The sequence below is a fragment of the Rattus norvegicus genome, chromosome Y (assembly GCF_036323735.1).
Source record: "Rattus norvegicus strain BN/NHsdMcwi chromosome Y, GRCr8, whole genome shotgun sequence".
Lineage (NCBI taxonomy): Eukaryota > Metazoa > Chordata > Mammalia > Rodentia > Muridae > Rattus > Rattus norvegicus.
Window position 1 is genome coordinate 2,054,528 of NC_086040.1, and position 17,312 is coordinate 2,071,839.

Genomic DNA, 17,312 nt, shown 5'->3' on the forward strand with positions numbered 1-17,312 from the left:
CATAACCTGACATCCAAATATGAATACAACAGGAAGCAATAATCACTATTTCTTAATATCTCTCAACATCAATGGCCTCAACTCCCCAATAAAAGACATAGATTAACAAACTGGATACGCAACGAGGACCCTGCATTCTGCTGCCTACAGGAAACACACCCCAGAGACAAAGACAGACACTACCTCAGAGTGAAAGGCTGGAAAACAACTTTCCAAGCAAATGGTCGGAAGAAGCAAGCTGGAGTAGCCATTCTAATATCAAATAAAGTCAATTTTCAACTAAAAGTCATCAAAAAAGATAATGAAGGACACTTCATATCCATCAAAGGATAATTCACTAAGATGAACTCTCAATCCTAAATATCTATGCCCCAAATACAAGGGCACCTACATACGTAAAAGAAACCTTAATGAAGCTCAAAACACACATTGAAACTCACACAATAATAGTAGGAGATTTCAACACGCCACTCTCATCAATGGACAGATCAACGAAACAGAAATTAAAAAGAGACAAACGCAGACTAAGAGAAGTCGTGAATCAAATGGATTTAACAGATATTTATAGAACATTCTCCCCTAAAACAAAAGGATATACCTTCTTATCACCACCTCATGGTACTTTGTCCTAAACTGACTGTATATTCGGTCATAAAACAGGCCTCAACAGATATAGAAAGATAGAAAAAATTTCATGCGTCCTATCAGACCACCATGGTCTAAAGCTGTACACATATCCACTTCATCAATAAGTTCATGAATGTATCTAGGTTTCTAAAATATTCTTTATATTGTATTCTTTGTATAGATGAAAAATGTGTGTGTATGTTTGTGTGTGTGTGTGTGTGTGTGTGTGTTTCTTCATCTTTCTTGAGTCAATAGAATTCCATGAAATAAAGCAACTTTAAATTGCAAAACATTGAAAATATTTTTATGTTGCATTTTTGGGTAGTCTGTTTATGACCTGTTGCCCATTTACCATCTTTTAGACTGTATCTCATAATCTCTTATTCTTGCTTTCTCTTTTAGATGTAGCCTGTCCTAGATTGAGTAAAGTTATATCCAGCCTTCATCTGATTTCCTGTGTACTAGACTAATTCAGCCAGTTGATTCAAGCATGATTATGAGGTCACTATTGTGTAAAATAATTCTATTTTATGACCTCACCAACAGTATATAAGGCCTGGCACAAGCAGTTCAGCCGGCTATCATAAGGCAGAGAACGAGCTATTAGGTTCTTTTCAAAGACTATTCTAAGTTTTTTTGTTACAACCAGTGTAACCAGATTCTAAATTAGTAAACGTAACAGAAAACTGACATGAACCTTGAATTCATATTTCTTGGCAGCATTGTGCTTGCAACCATTTTTGTATTCCTGAAGATTTTACTAGAGGTAAGCTGTATATAGGCAATTGTACTAACATTAACATAGGACAGAAAGTGATTGGGCAGATATTTGTAAATCCATGGAAATTCTGAAGGAACTACTGAAAGGAAAGAGTTGGTCACTTCGCGCACCATAGATCTGTTACACTTGATCCATTTCTTGTTTGAGATATAGAAGTTTCTAAACACTGTCTTCTATAATTGTTGAGTATAAAAAATTTTAAATTACTAATTATGTATTGAACTCTGTACAGAACCTCTGATTCAGCCTGCATTGATAAAAATACTTAAAGTACTTGTTACTCAGCATTATATTGTTTTAATATTCGGTGAATTCCCTTATTCCCTCTCTTTTGTAGAATGGTTTTTGTTTACTTCCTTTTTCCTCCTAAATATATGTTCTGTGTTATTGACCTAATGCCAGAAATGAAATGTGATAAACTATAAATAATGTAGGGTTTGCTAAATAGAAATCATCATGGCTCTATTAGGAAACTTAAATTGTTTTATCTCATATTTTTTTATTCACAAGATATGTTTTTGATTTTTTTATGTTGTTAGTGTTCTTTCTATAGACCATTTCCCTTTTGTATGCAATTTCAAGTTCCTTAATATATTGATTGTTGCTATTTATGAATATATTTTAGCAATTTATACAAATCTCTTCTTAGGTTGCAATTTTGTAGTTTATTTCTATCTTTCTTTTCACTCACATTCATCTAAAATATATAACATCACTTATAAAAATAACAACATTATAAAACATGGGATGCTTTCAAAATTCATTTTGTCCATACTTATTTCTTTGGGTATTTTTTGTTTGTTTGTTCGTTTGTTGGTTTGCTTTGGTTTTGTTTCCTTTGATTTATCTTTGATTTTATACTTTGTTTTTTGGCTTTTTTAATTTATTTATTTATATTTGTTTTGTTTTTTTATTTTCCTATTGCAGATTTTCAACATTCTCTCAGTTTGCTTTTGGAAATTTGACATTAATTTCAATTTTACTCATATCCAATTTTTGTTTATGTGCTTTCTTTTGCTTGCAACAACTGAAATGCAACTGAAGGATACTTTGCCATAAAGATAACAGACATTGCTGGAGAATACCGCTGAAGTTCTCTAGGTAAGAGATTTCAAACTGGCCTCAATTTTTTTTTTCAGTCTATGCTTCCCCAAGTAGTACATATCTATGTTGCTCTTTCACAGATTGCTATTTGTATCTCTTAGGTAATTATGTTCATTGTCAAACAGAAGTTATTATGAGCATGATCACAAATGTCTAGGTTCCATATATAAATGAAAATGTCATTTCTTTTACAGATAACACTATATGAATGGCCACCAAAGTTAACATCTCGTATAGCTGTAAGGACAACACCTTCTATGTAAAACAAGAACGATGCTGTGACTCTTCTGGTGAACAATTTCAATCATATTATGGTGACTACATCCCATATTCAATACCCATGTTCAGGCAAATTGTAGTTCATCTGGACATCGTAGAATGATTACTGGCTCGAATAAAGAAAAATAAAATCCTATCTGTGAGAAACCCATTATTCCACTTAAATGCTAAGCAGATACATACTATGGATGTCAGAATAGACACAGTGTAACCAGTCAATAAATTGTTGAAATAAGAAAACACATTTTTTGTAAATGATTATTAGATTTTTTAAAATCATTCTTATTGTTTAATATTTTTATAGTCCAATTATCCATTCAAATTCTACCATCTGAGATTTCCTCATCCTGTCTTCAAGAGGTTTTCCCCATGTAACATTCACCACACCTTTCCTTTCCTATTCCTGAGGCTTTCAGTCTATTAAGGGTAATTTGTGTCTTATCTCATTGTGGCAAGATAAGCAGTACTCTGCTTTGTGTGTATTGATTTTGTCATGTACTGTACCAGATGCCTGGTGAATGGCTCCAAGTCTGAAAGATATTGTGTATACAAGTTAATTGAGAGCACTCAGTAATGAGATAACTCTCCTTTTCTGCTTAAATGGATTTTTCATTAATTCAACCAAAGTTGTTCCCACATTGATTTTGTGGGGTATAAATTATCTGCAGTTATCACAGTAAGTCACTTGTTAGGTCTGGGTCTGTCAGTGTATAGCAAAGGTAGCCTCCTGTCTTTATCAAGGTATAGCATCAGTTAGAGAGTCAGGAGTCAGAGCCTTCTCTCGAGTTCTATCTTCATTGGAGCTTGCTACTGAACATCATTTGCTTCAGCCTCTTCTACATTACGGTATCTGCAGTTTATTTATTTCTAATTGTTTGTTTTTTGTGGAGGATTGAATTTGGCTTCACTCACGGTATGATGTGATGAACACATGAAACATGAGAGGTAACCAGTCATGAGACAGAATTTAGATTATAATTAATGGGTTGTTTCAGTGGTGAACTAATTCAGAGAAGAGCGTACCTATATGAACAAGTTATTATTAAACTTGTTTTGATTCTGAGTCTTATTTCTGGGAGCATGGTATTGAAAAATAAGACTTGATTTCTACAGATTGTAGAGAAGAATCTAGCTTCATGTCTAAATGTCCAGAGTTTAAAGTTTACAGGTTATCCACTAACTTATTTGGTGGAGACCATTCTAAGGCAGAAGAGCTTTTGGCTTCTTCAGACCTGTTTACAGCCTGTGGAAGGGTCACAGTAAAACAAAACCATAACAATTTAGAAACAAAGGCATTTTGAAACGTGCGGTTTGCCCAAAAGAATAGAATACAATGAAGCTAAATTTACAATCAAGACAGTAGCTGAGGAGGGGCCATAACTGTTACAGAGAAAATCTGGGCACAGTTCTCAGAAAAGAGAAAACCACTATAATGTCAATGCCTTCCATCAATCTCCAAAAAGTGGAAAGCAATGTGGAAGGAGTGTGCGTGAACTTAGAATGCCGTTGTGGGGGTTTCCTGGTTTCCTCCAAGGGTCCTGCTACCCCAGAAAAGTGACACAGCTGTTCTGCAAGGAAGCCAGGTTACCTTTCACACTGGCAGCAGAAATTAGCCGAATCACGCACATGTTCATATTCTGCAGGTTAGAAATAAGTAGGAGTGGGTAGGTAATGGAAAATTGCACAATAGTAGCAGAAAGCACCAAAGACAAATTGTGTGTTTGCAGAATATTCCCTGCAAGGGGACATTAAAATCAATATGTGCAGCTCCGAAATGAAAAACAACTGTGCAAATAGTACCCACAGATGTTGGAGAAGCCAAGTCCATAAGATGTCCACCAAGCAAAGTTTCCTGCATTGAGCAAATGTGGCCTAAGGAAGAGGCTTTTTATTCTCACAAGAAAAGAGATCTTTGCTGAACTGTTAAATACATCAGGGTTCCTAGAACTGTATATGAAGACGAAAGATGTATTGTATATTTTCGTCTTGTTTAGATACGTTTTGCTATGACTCTACTCTTCCTCTAAATGTCAAATATATTTATATATTTGGGAGTATGAAACTTTATTTTACAAGTTCACAATCAACATGTAGCTTGCAATATTTTTCCTGGATTTTTTTTCTACTTACAGTACAAATGTTATCACCTTTCACAGATTACTGTTCAGAAAACACATATCCAATCCCCCTTCACTTTTATCTATGACAGTGTTCCTTTACCAAAACACCCATCTTTTCCTTCTTCTCACGCTGATATTTCCCTACACAAGGGCATCTACCCTTTTCAGAACCCAGGAATTCACCTAGAGTGAAGATCAACAGGGCCAACTTCTTGTACACATGGAGGTTTAGTCACATGTCTCTCCTGTGTGCTTTTTGGATGTTAATTTAGTTCCAGAGAACACTGGTTAGTTGTTAATTTGTTTTTATACTTTGGATCCTCTATTCCTTTACATCCTCCAATGAGCACCATATTTTCAGTTCAAATACTGAGTGTGAACATTTGCCTTTCTACAATTCACACTGTGACAGTGCCCCTCAGGAAAAAGCTCTGTCAGACACCTCTCAACATGCACTTCTTGGTATGAACAGTGTTAATTATAAGTGCCTCACCCTCAGGTGGGGCAGACCCTAGAGGGCCATTCTTTCAGTATCTACTCCAAACATTGTCTCCATATCTCTTCCTATGAATATTTTTCTCTGCCTCTTCTAAAAAAGATTGAAACATCCATCATTGTTTAGCCATCATTCTTCTTGAGCTTCAGGTAGTCTGTGACTTTATTTTAGGTTATCCATGTTTTTGGACTAATATTCCCTTATCAGTGACTTCACACCACAACTACTTTTTGTTTGTGTGCATGTGTATGATTGATTTACTTTGCTCAGCATATTTTCTAGCTACATCTTCTTGTTTATGAATTTCATGAAATCATTGTTTTAAATTCAAGTACTCCATTTTGTAAATGAAAATATTTTCTTTATATGATACCCTGTTGAAGTATATCTTGGTACTCTCCAGGTTCTGGCTATGTGTGTTAGTTATATGTTTCAACATCTTTTAGTCATATGTCCAGGACTGGTATTGATTCATTTTAAGGTAGTACTACATCAAATATTCTTGGGAATATTAAGGGAGATTTCAAGAGTGACTGTATCATCTTGCAATCAAATCTACAATGTAAGAGTGTTCCTCTTTCTCTACATCCTTGCCTGTATCTGTTATATCCTGTGTTTTAGCCACACTGTCGGGTATAAAGTGGAATATTAGGGTAGTTTTGATTCTCATTTTTCATATGACTAAAGATATTGAACTTTTCTTTAGGCACTTCTCCACCATTTTATATTCTTCAACTGAGAATTTGTTGTTTAAATATGTATCCTAATTTTTAATTACTTGCTTTTACTGGGGTCTAACTTCTGGAGTTTTTGTATATATTAGATATTAGCTGTCTTTCACACGTAGGATTGGAGAAGATCTTTTTGCAATCTGTGGGTTGTTGTTTTGTCCTAATGGGAGTTTCCTTTGTCTTACAGAAGCTTTGCAGGTTTATGATGTCCCATTCGTTAAATCTTGATATTAGTGCATAAGACATTGGTGTTCTATTTGGAAAATGTCCCAAGTGACCACTTGTTTAAGTTTCTTCCCCAATTTCTCTTCTTTTCATTTGAGTGTATCTGATTTGATATGTAGGACCTTGGTCCACTTGGATTTAAGTTTTGTAGAAAGAGGTAAGAATGGGAAGATTTACATTCTTTACATGCTGATCTCCAGTTGAATCAGCATCATTTGTTGAAAATGCTATTTTCTTTCCACTGAATAGTTTTAGTCCTTCATTCAAAGATCAAGTGACCAAAGACGTGTCAGTACATTTCTGGGTCTTCAATTTTATTCCAATGATTGAACAGCCTGTCTCTGTTCAATTACAATTCATTTTATATCACTGTTGCTCTACAATATAACATTATTTCATGAATGGCGATTCTTCCCTGAAGTTCTTTTGATGTTCATGACAGATTTTGATATCCTGCTTTTTTCTTTTTCTTTTCTTTTGTCATTCAAAATGAATTTGAAAAATTTTCTTTCTAACTCTATGAAAAAAATGAAGTGGTATTTGGATGGCATTTTCTTTGAATCTGGAGATTGCTTTTGACAAGTTGTCCATTTTTCCAATATTTATCCTGCCCATCCAGAAACATGGGATATCTCTCCATCTTCTAAGATCTTCAATTTCTTCGACAGAAACTTGAACTCCTTCTCATACAGATTTTTCACTTACTTATGTACAGTGCCAATGAGATTTTTTTTTATCCTTTGTGACTGTAGAAAAAAATGTCATTTCCATAATTTCTTTTCAGCTTGTTTAACCTTTGAGAAGAGGAAGGCAAATGATTTATGTTAGGTAATGTATCTAGTGACTTTGCTGAAATGTTTATCAGATTAGTAGGTTTCTGGTAAAACCTTTTGAGCACTTAAGTATACTTTCATATCGTCAGCAAAGACTGATATTTTAACTTTTTCCTTTCTTATTTGTTTCCCTTTGACCTCCTTTAGCTGTTAGATTGCTTTGACTCCAATACTATTTGAATAAGTAGGAGGAAATGGGCAGGCTTCTCTAGGTTTATATTTTTGTGTGATTTCTATAAGATTCTCACCATTTAGTTTGTCTACTGGTTCCCTCTATATTGCTTATCCAATGTTTAGATATAGGCTTTGAATTGCTAGTATTTCCATGAATATTAACGTGTAAATGTGTTGAAATATATCAAATGATTTCTTAGCATCTAATAAGATGACCATGTGTCTTTTACCCTCTTTCAGTTTGTTTATATAGTAGATTATGATGGTGGATTTCTGTGTATTGAACCATCACTGCCTCACTGGGAAGATGTCTACTGGATCATTATGGATGATCACTTTGACATTTTCATGGATTCTGTTTGATAATATTTTATTGACTGATTTTTATTTGACATTCATAAGGGATATTAGTATTAAAATCTCTTACCTTATTGGGCCTTTTTTGGTGTGGGTATAAACATGATTGTTGCTTCATAGCCGTATTTGAGTAGTCTTCCTTTTGTTTCTATTTTATGAAGTAGTTTGGACAGTTATATTTACATGTTCTATGAAGGTCTGACAGGAATATATATATATATATATATATATATATATATATATATATGCATGTATACATATATATCTATATATACACACACACATATATGTGTGTATATATATATGTATATATATATTCATATAGATATAGATAGATAGATAGATAGATAGATAGATAGATAGATAGATATATAATATATACCACTACTTGTTTGATTTCATCCCAGAGTTTGTTTTTCATCTGTGGTGTATACTTTTTGTTGTTCTTTCTTTTCATGATGTATCCAGTTTTTGTCTGTTTGTTTTTCTTTCTCTTTTTTGTTTTTGTTTTTGTTTTGTTTTTTTTTTTTTTTTTTGATGGGGGAACACAGATCTATGAGTTGTAATCTTAGAACCGTTTTCATAATGTCACATAAGTTTGGATCTCTTTTGCTACATTTTAAACAAATTCTAAAAAGTCGTTAAATTCTTTTTTATTTCTACTTGACCGAGTTATCATGGAGTAGAGCATTGTTCACCTTCCCGCTATATGTGAGATTTCTGTAATTTTTGTTGTTGTTGAAAACTGGATTTAGTATGTGGTGATCTGAAATTATGCTTGGAAGTACTTTAACATTTTTTTATCCTTTGAGTCTTGTTTTGTGAACAATTGTATGATCAATTATATAGAAGCCATCATGAGGTGCTTAGAGAGTATCTTTTTTGTTTGTTTGTTTGTTTTTTGGATATACTTTGTTTTTTGGTTATATCTTGCTTTTATTTTTTAATGAAATATTGTACAGTTATCTGTTACATCCATTTGGTTCATAACCTCTTCTCATTTCTCTATGTTTTTTATTTTCTGTTTCCAAGATCTGTTCATTGATGAAGAATGTGATATCAAAATCTTCCACTATCATTGTGATTGTTTCCTTGTATGCTTTCAGCTTTTATAAGGTTTCTTTTATGAATGTAGGTGCCTTTGTATTTGAAGAATAAATAATCAGGGTTCAGTGTTTATTATATTTGTTCTTAATTTGATAAATAGGAGGTGTCTTTTTCTTATAACCTTTGGGTGGAGGTTGATATTATTTGATATTAGAATGGCTAGTCCTGGTAGGTGTCTTGGGACTAATTACTCGGAATATTGTTTTCTATCCTATTTCTCTTAGGTAATGCCCCTTTTGTAACTAAGGTGTGTTTCCAAATGCTTCATAATGCTGAGTGCTTTTTACATATTTAGTCTTTATGTGTATATCTTTTTAATGGGGAAGAAGATCATTGATATTAAGAGATATTTAAAATTGATTTTTAAAAGTAAATGTATATTTATTATTTGTGTGACTCCTTTTGTTTCAAGCAGATTTCTTACTTGCTTTTTCTAGGGTGTAGTTTCCCTTCTTATGTTGGAATTTTTCATCAATTATTATTTGTAGGACTTGATTTGTAGAAAGATATTGTGTAAATTTGGTTTTCTCATAAAATATCTTGGTTTCTCCAACTAAGTTAATTTCCAATTTTGCTGCATATAGTAGACTGGGCTGGCATTTGTGTTCTCTGAGAGTCTGTATGACATCTGTCCAGGATCCTCTGGCTCTCATAGTCTTTGGTGAGAATTCTGGTTTAATTCTTATGGGCCTGCTTTTACACGTCACTTGCTTGACCTTTTTCCATTTCTATTTCAATACTCTTTCTTTGGTTTGTGCATTTGGTGTTTTAAGTGTTATGTGATGGTTTTTATTTCTCTTCGGGTCCAATCTATTTGGAGTTCTATAGCTTTCTTGTATGTTTATGGGCATCTCTTATTTAAGTTTTGAAACTTTTCTTGTATGATTTTGTTAGAGATAGTTACTGGGCCTTTAATTTGGAACTCTTAAGTTTCTTCTCTACCTATTATCCTTATGTTTGATTTTCTTATTCTGTCCTGGATTTCTTGGATGATTTGGGACAGGAGCCTTTTGACTTTTAGATCAATGTTTAGGGTTGTATCAAGTTTTCTATGGTATGTTCTCCTCCTGAGATTCTCTTCTGTTCTTGTATTCTGTTTGTGATGCCTCAGTCTATGACTGCGGATCTCTGCTAATGTCTGCGGATCTTTTGTATCTCCTGGTTTGTATACCCTTTTGCATTCTTTATTGTTTCTATTTCTATTTTTATATCCTGGACGGTTTTCTTTAATTGCTCTGAAACTTGGGTTGTGTTTCCCTTTAATGCTTTCAGTGATTTTTGTGTTTCCTCATGAACCTCTTCTACTCATTTATTTGTGTTGTCTGGCATTTCTTAAGGGAGTTATTTATTTCCTTCTTAAAGACGTCAATCAGCATCATAAAATGTGAGTTTAAATCAAAATCTTGCTTTTCTGGTGTTTGGATTCCAGTATTTTCTTTGATAGGAGAATTGGACTCTGATGATTCGAAGTAGTCTTGGATTCTGTTTCTAACTTTCCTGCACTTGCCCCTAGCTATTGACTTGTCTCTGTTGTTTGCTTATCTTGGTGTTTCTGAGAGTCACTTGATCTTCCTATAGGACTCTGTGTCAGCACTCTTTAATACTGTTTTCCTGTTTTTTTCTGTCTTTTCTGAGAACAGGAACACTGATGTCAAGTCTGTAGCAACTCCTGGTTACTATTTGTTCAGCTCTAGATGCAGGAAGGGAGCAGAAGGGTCCTGCCCCTTGTTGCTCCAAGTTCTTGAGCCAAGGGACACAGTTGGCCTCAGGAAATTCCCTCTTGTGTCTTGAATGATGACACCCTTTATTTCCCAGGAGTGTCCCCACTTCTGAAGTTCAAGCTATCTCCTCCAAGGTCTTTTGGTGAAGGTAGTTGGTTGTCCAGTTTAGTTCAGTCCTGGGCACAGTACTGAACCACAGGTAATAGCAATTGGCTCTCTCCGTATTCGTATTCCATATTGCAGAGTCACTGCGCAGTTTGCCCATGGAACAGGGATGTGGGCAGAGGCGTCCAGAAGTGGCAGTCTGTCCTATGGAGTATTGGTGCCTGAGGAGCTCTTTTAATGAGTTTTGCTTTAAATGTTTTAATTTTCAAAACTGTTGCAGTTTTAATTTTGTTGAATATAATGGTGCTAGAAAATCTGTTTGAGATAGTTTGAAAAATAGCATGCCTTAACAAAAGAAAGAAAGAAAAAAGACGCACTATTGTAGTGAAGAGAGTTTTCTGGCCCAAGTACCTAAATTTTTTCAGAAAACAAGACTGTGGCCCATTCTCGCGTTCCCTGCCTCCAGCTCACTGCTCCCAAACCCCATGGAAGAGAGAGCTCACCGCCGAGAAAAGTGGGTACTCCTTAGACTGCAGAGAGGAAGATTCCACTAACACTGCACAACCCTGCCCACATCCTTGGCACAAGGTGAACTATATATGGCCCCTGGCTTCCCTTGGATAAGGGCACAGGGGCAGCGGGGCTGCTGTATCTGAGACACCAATGGAACCTGAAGGGACTGAATGGATCAACAGTTCTCTGCACCCAAATCCTGTGGGCGGGAGAGCTAAACCCTCAGAGAGACAGACATGCCTGGGAAACCAGAAGAGACTACACTCTGCCCACATTACTGATTCCAGAGGAAAACACAAAACGCCATCTGGAACCAGGCCTGGTGCACTGAAGCTCCCAAAAAGGGTGGCGCAGATCTTCCTGGTTTCTGCCCCGCAGAGAGCTCAGAAGCAACACCCCATGAGCAAACTTGAGCCTTGGGACAACAGGCAAGTCACACCTTCCTGCTCCAAGGGACCTGCCTGGTTAACTCAAGACACATGGCTACAGGAACAGCTGAAGAGCTGTAGAGAGGAAAAAATACACGCCCAAAAGCAGAGCACTCTGTTCCCATAACTAGCTGAAAGAAAACAGGTAAACAGATCAACCGCACTGCTGACACACAGGCTTATAGGACAGTCTAGTCACTGTCAGAAATAGCAGGACAAAGTAACACTAGAGATAATCTGATGGCGAGAGGCAAGCGCAGGAATCCAAGCAACAGAAACCAAGACGATATGGCATTATCGGAGCTCAATATCCCACCAAAGCAAACAAGGAATATCCAAACACACCAGAAAAGCAAGAGGTAGTTTCAAAACCATATTTTATCATGATGCTGGAGGACTTCAAGAAAGACATGAAGAACTCTCTTAGAGAAACACAGGAAAACATAAATAAACATGTAGAATCCTACAGAGAGGAATCACAGAAATCCCTGAAAGAATTCCAGGAAAACACAATCATACAATTGAAGGAATTAAAAATGGAAATAGAAGCAGTCAATAAAGAACACAGGGAAACAACCCTGGATATAGAAAAGAAAAGGAAGAGACATGAAGTCATAGATACACGCATCACCAACAGAATACAAGAGATAGAAGAGAGAATTTCAGGAGCACAAGATTCCATAGAAATTATCGACTCAATTTTCAAAGATAATGTAAAGCGGAAAAAGCTACTGTTCCAAATCATAGAGGAAATCCAGGATTCAATGAGATCAAACCTAAGGATTATAGGTATAGAAGAGAGTGAAGAATCCCAGCACAAAGGACCAGTAAATATCTTCAACAAAATCATAGAAGAAAACTTCACTAACCTAAAAAAGCGATACCCATAGGTATACAAGTATCCTAAAGAACTCCAAATAGATTTGACCAGAAAAGAAACACCTCCCGACACATAATAGTCAAAACACCAAATACACAAAATAAAGAAAGAATATTAAAAGCAGTAAGGGAAAAAGGTCAAGCAACATATAAAGGCAGACTTATCAGAATCACACCAGACTTTTTGCCAGAGGCTATGAAAGCTGAAGATCCTGGACAGATGTCATTCAGACCCTAAGAGAACACAAATGCCAGCCCAGGTTACTGTATACCTGCAAAACTCTCAATTAACATAGATGGAGAAAACAAGATATTCCATGACAAAACCAAATTCCTACAATATCTTTCTACAAATCCAGCACTACAAAGGATAATAAATGGTAAAGCCCAACTTAGGAGGCAAGCTACACCCTTGAAGAAGCAAGAAACTAATCGTCTAGGCAACAAAACAAAGAGAAGCAAAGCACACAAACATAACCTGACATCCAAATATGAATACAACAGGAAGCAATAATCACTATTTCTTAATATCTCTCAACATCAAGGGTCTCTACTGCCCAAAAAAAGACATAGATTAACGAACTGGATACGCAATGAGGACCCTGCATTCTGCTGCCTACAGGAAACACACCCCAGAGACAAAGACAGACACTACCTCAGTATGAAAGGCTGGAAATCATCTTTCCAAGCAAATGGTCAGAAGAAGCAAGCTGGAGTAGCCATTCTAATATCAAATAAAATCAATTTTCAACTAAATGTCATAAAAAAAGATAACGAAGGACACTTCATATCCATCAAAGGAAAAATCCACCAAGATGAACTCTCAATCCTAAATATCTATGCCCCAAATACAAGGGCACCTACATACGTAAAAGAAACCTTACTAAAGCTCAAACACCCATTGAACCTCACACAATAATAGTAGGAGATTTCAACACGCCAATCTCATCAATGGACACATCAAGGAAACAGAAATTAAACAGAGACATACACAGACTAAGAGAAGTCGGGAATCAAATGGACTTAACAGATATTTATACAAGATTCTCCCCTAAAACAAAAGGATATATCTTCTTCTCACCACCTCATGGTACTTTGTCCAAAACTGACTGTATAATCGATCATAAAACAGTCCTCAACAGGTACAGAAAGAGAGAAATAATCCCATGCGTCCTATCAGACCACCACAGGCTAAAGCTGTACACATATCCACTTCATCAATATGTTCATGAAGGTATCTCGGTTTTGAAAATATTCTTTATATTGTATTCTTTGTGTAGATGAAAAATGTGTGTGTATGTGTTTGTGTGTGTGTGTGTGTGTGAGTGTGTTTATTCATCTTACTTGAGTCAATAGAATTCCATGAAATAAAGCAACTTTAAATTGCAAAACATTGTTAATATTTTTATGTTGCATTTTTGGTTAGTCTGTTTATGACCTGTTGCCCATTTATCATCTTTTAGACTGTATCTCATAATCTCTTATTCTTGCTTTCTCTTTTAGATGTATCCTGTCCTAGATTGCGTAAAGTTATATCAAGCGATCATCTGATTTCCTGTGTACTAGACTAATTCAAGCAGTTGATTGTAGAGTGATTCTGAGGTCACTCTTGTGTAAAAAAAAATCCTATTTTATGACCGCACCAACAGTGTATAAGGCCTGGCACAAGCAATTCAGGCAGCTATCATAAGGCAGATCACGAGCTATTAGGTTCTTTTCAAAGACTATTCTATGTTTTTTGTTACAACTGCTGTTACCAGATTCTAAATTAGTAAACGTAACAGAAAACTGCCATGAACCTTGAATTCATATTTCTTGGCAGCATTGTGCTTGCAACCATTTTTGTCTTCCTGAAGATTTTACTAGAGGTAAGCTGTATATAGGCAATTGTACTAACATTAACATAGGACAGAAAGTGTTTTGGCAGATATTTGTAAAACCATGGAAATTCTGAAGGAACTACTGAAAGGAAAGAATTGTTCCCTTCGCGCACCATAGATCTGTTACACTTGATCCATTTCTGTTTGAGATTTAGAAGTTTCTAATCACTGTCTTCTATAATTGTTGAGTATAAAAAATTTTAAATTACAAATTATGTATTGAACTCTGAACAGAACCTCTGATTCAGCCTGCATTGATAAAAATACTTAAAGTACTTGTTACTCAGCATTATATTGTTTTAATATTCGGTGAATTCCCTTATTCCCTCTCTTTTGTAGAATGGTTTTTGTTTACTTCCTTTTTCCTCCTAAATATATGTTCTGTGTTATTGACCTAATGTCAGAAATGAAATGTGATAAACTATAAATAATGTAGGGTTTGCTAAATAGAAATCATCATGGCTCTATTAGGAAACTTAAATGGTTTTATCTCATATTTTTTTTATTCTGAGTATATAGTTTTGATATTTTTATGTTGTTAGTGTTCTTTCTATAGACAATTTCCTTTTTGTATGTAATTTCAAGTGCCTTCATAAATTGATTGTTGCTATTAATGAATATATTTTAGCCCTTTTATACAATCTCTTTTTAGATTGCAATTTTGTAGTTTATTTCTATTTTTCTTTTCACTCACATTCATCTAAAATATGTAACGTCAGTATACGAAAAATAACAACATTATAAACATGGGGTGGTGTTAAAATTCATTTTCTCCATTTTTATATCTTGGGGTATTTTTTGTTTGTTTGTTCGTTTGTTGGTTTGCTTCCGTTTTTTTTTTTTTTTTTTTTTTCATGATTGAGCTTTGACTTCATCCTTAGTTTTTTGGCTTTTGTTTTTATTTTAATTTATTTTTTGTTTTGTTTTGTTTACTTTCCTATTGCAGATTTTCAACATTCTCTCTGTTTGATTTTGGAAATTTGACACTAATTTCAATTTTATTCACATCCAATTGTTGTGTATATGCTGTCTTTTGCTTGTATCAACTGTAATGCAACTGAAGGATACTTAGCCAAAAAGATCAAGGACATTGCTGGAGAATACCGCTGAAATTCTCTAGGTAAGACATTTCAAACTGGCCTCAATTTTTTTTTTATTCAGTCTATGCTTCCCCAAGTAGTACATGTCTATGTTGCTCTTACACAAATTGCTATTCATATCTCTTAGGTAATTATGTTCATTAATAAATAGTAGTTATTATGAGCATGATCACAAATGTCTAGGTTCCATATATAAATGAAAATGTCATTTCTTTTACAGATAACACTATATGAATGGCCACCAAAGTTAACATCTCGTATAGCTGTAAGGACAACACCTTCTATGTAAAACAAGAACGATGCTGTGACTCTTCTGTGAACAATTTCAATCATATTATGGTGACTACATCCCATATTCAATACCCATGTTCAGGCAAATTGTAGTTCATCTGGACATCGTAGAATGACTACTGGCTCGAATAAAGAAAAATAAAGTGCTATCTGTGAGAAACCCATTATTCCACTTAAATGCTAAGCAGATACATACTATGGATGTCACAATAGACACAGTGTAACCAGTCAATAAATTGTTGAAATAAGAAAACACATTTTTTGTAAATGATTATTAGACTTTTTAAAATCATTCTTATTGTTTAATATTTTTATAGTCCAATTATCCTTTCAAATTCTACCATCTGCGTGTTCCTCATCCTGTCTACAAGAGGTTTTCCCATCTAACATCCACCACACCTTTACTCTCCTATTCCTGAGGCTTTACGTCTATTGAGGGTAATTTGTGTCTTATCTCATTGTGGCAAGACAAGCAGTACTCTGCTTTGTGTATATAGATTTTTCATGTACTGTACCAGCGCTGCATGGTGAATGGGTCAAAGTCTTAAAGATATTGTTGTATTCAAGTTAATTGAGAGCACTCATCTTCAATGAGATAATTCTCCTTTGCTGCTTAAATGGATTTTTCATTAATTCAACCACAGTTGTCCCCATATTGTGTTTGTGGGGTATCAATTATCTACAGTTGTCACAGTCAATCACTTGGTAGGTCTGGGTCTGTCATTGTATAGCAAAAGTAGCCTCCTGTCTTTATCAAGAGTATAGCATCAGTTAGAGAGTCAGGATTCGGGGCCTTCTCTCGAGTTCTATCTTCATTGGAGCTTGTTACTGAACATCATTAGCTTCACCCTCTTCTAAATTATGGTATCTGCAGTTTATTTATTTCTAATTGTTTGTTTTTTGTGGTGGGGTTGAATTTGGCTTCACTCAAAGTATGAGGTGATGGACACATGAAACATGAGAGGTAACCGTTCATGAGACAGAATTTATATTATAATTAATGGGTTGTTTTAGTGGCGAACTATTCAGAGAAGAGCGTACCTATATGAACAAGTTATTATTAAACTTGTTTTGAGTCTGAGTCTTATTTCTGGGAGCATGGTATTGAAAAATAATACTTGATTTCTACAGATTCTAGAGAAGAATCTAGCTTCATGTCTAAATGTCCAGAGTTTAATGTTTAAAGGTTATCCACTAACTTATTTGGTGGAGACCATTCTAAAGCAGAAGAGCTTTTGGCTGCAGCAGACCTGTTTACAGCCTGTGGAAGGGTCAAGGTAAAACAAAACCAAAACAATTTAGAAACAAAGGCATTTTGAAATGTGCAGTTTCCCAAAAAGAATAGAGTACAATGAAGCTAAATTTACAGTCAAGACAGTAGCAGAAGAGAGGCCGTAACTGTATCAGAGAAAATCTGGGCACAGTTCTCAGAAAAGAGAAAACCACTATAATGTCAGTGCCTTCCCTCAAATTCAAAAAAGTGGAAAGCATTGTGGAAGGAGTACGCCTGAACTTAGAATGCAATTGTGGGGGTTTCCTGGTTTCCTCCGGGGCCTGCTAC

At 35.1% G+C, this 17,312-nt stretch overlaps 2 long non-coding RNA genes across 2 annotated transcripts; both read left to right on the forward strand.

Moving 5' to 3' along the window:
- Positions 1-1,165: 1,165 nt before the first annotated feature.
- LOC134484406 (uncharacterized) lies at positions 1,166-2,927 on the forward strand. Its single transcript, XR_010061851.1, has 3 exons — positions 1,166-1,393; positions 2,453-2,509; positions 2,707-2,927. It is a non-coding gene; the product is annotated as an uncharacterized LOC134484406 (long non-coding RNA).
- A 12,384-nt stretch (positions 2,928-15,311) lies between these two features.
- LOC134484407 (uncharacterized) lies at positions 15,312-16,001 on the forward strand. Its single transcript, XR_010061852.1, has 2 exons — positions 15,312-15,480; positions 15,681-16,001. It is a non-coding gene; the product is annotated as an uncharacterized LOC134484407 (long non-coding RNA).
- The last annotated feature ends 1,311 nt before the right edge of the window (positions 16,002-17,312 follow it).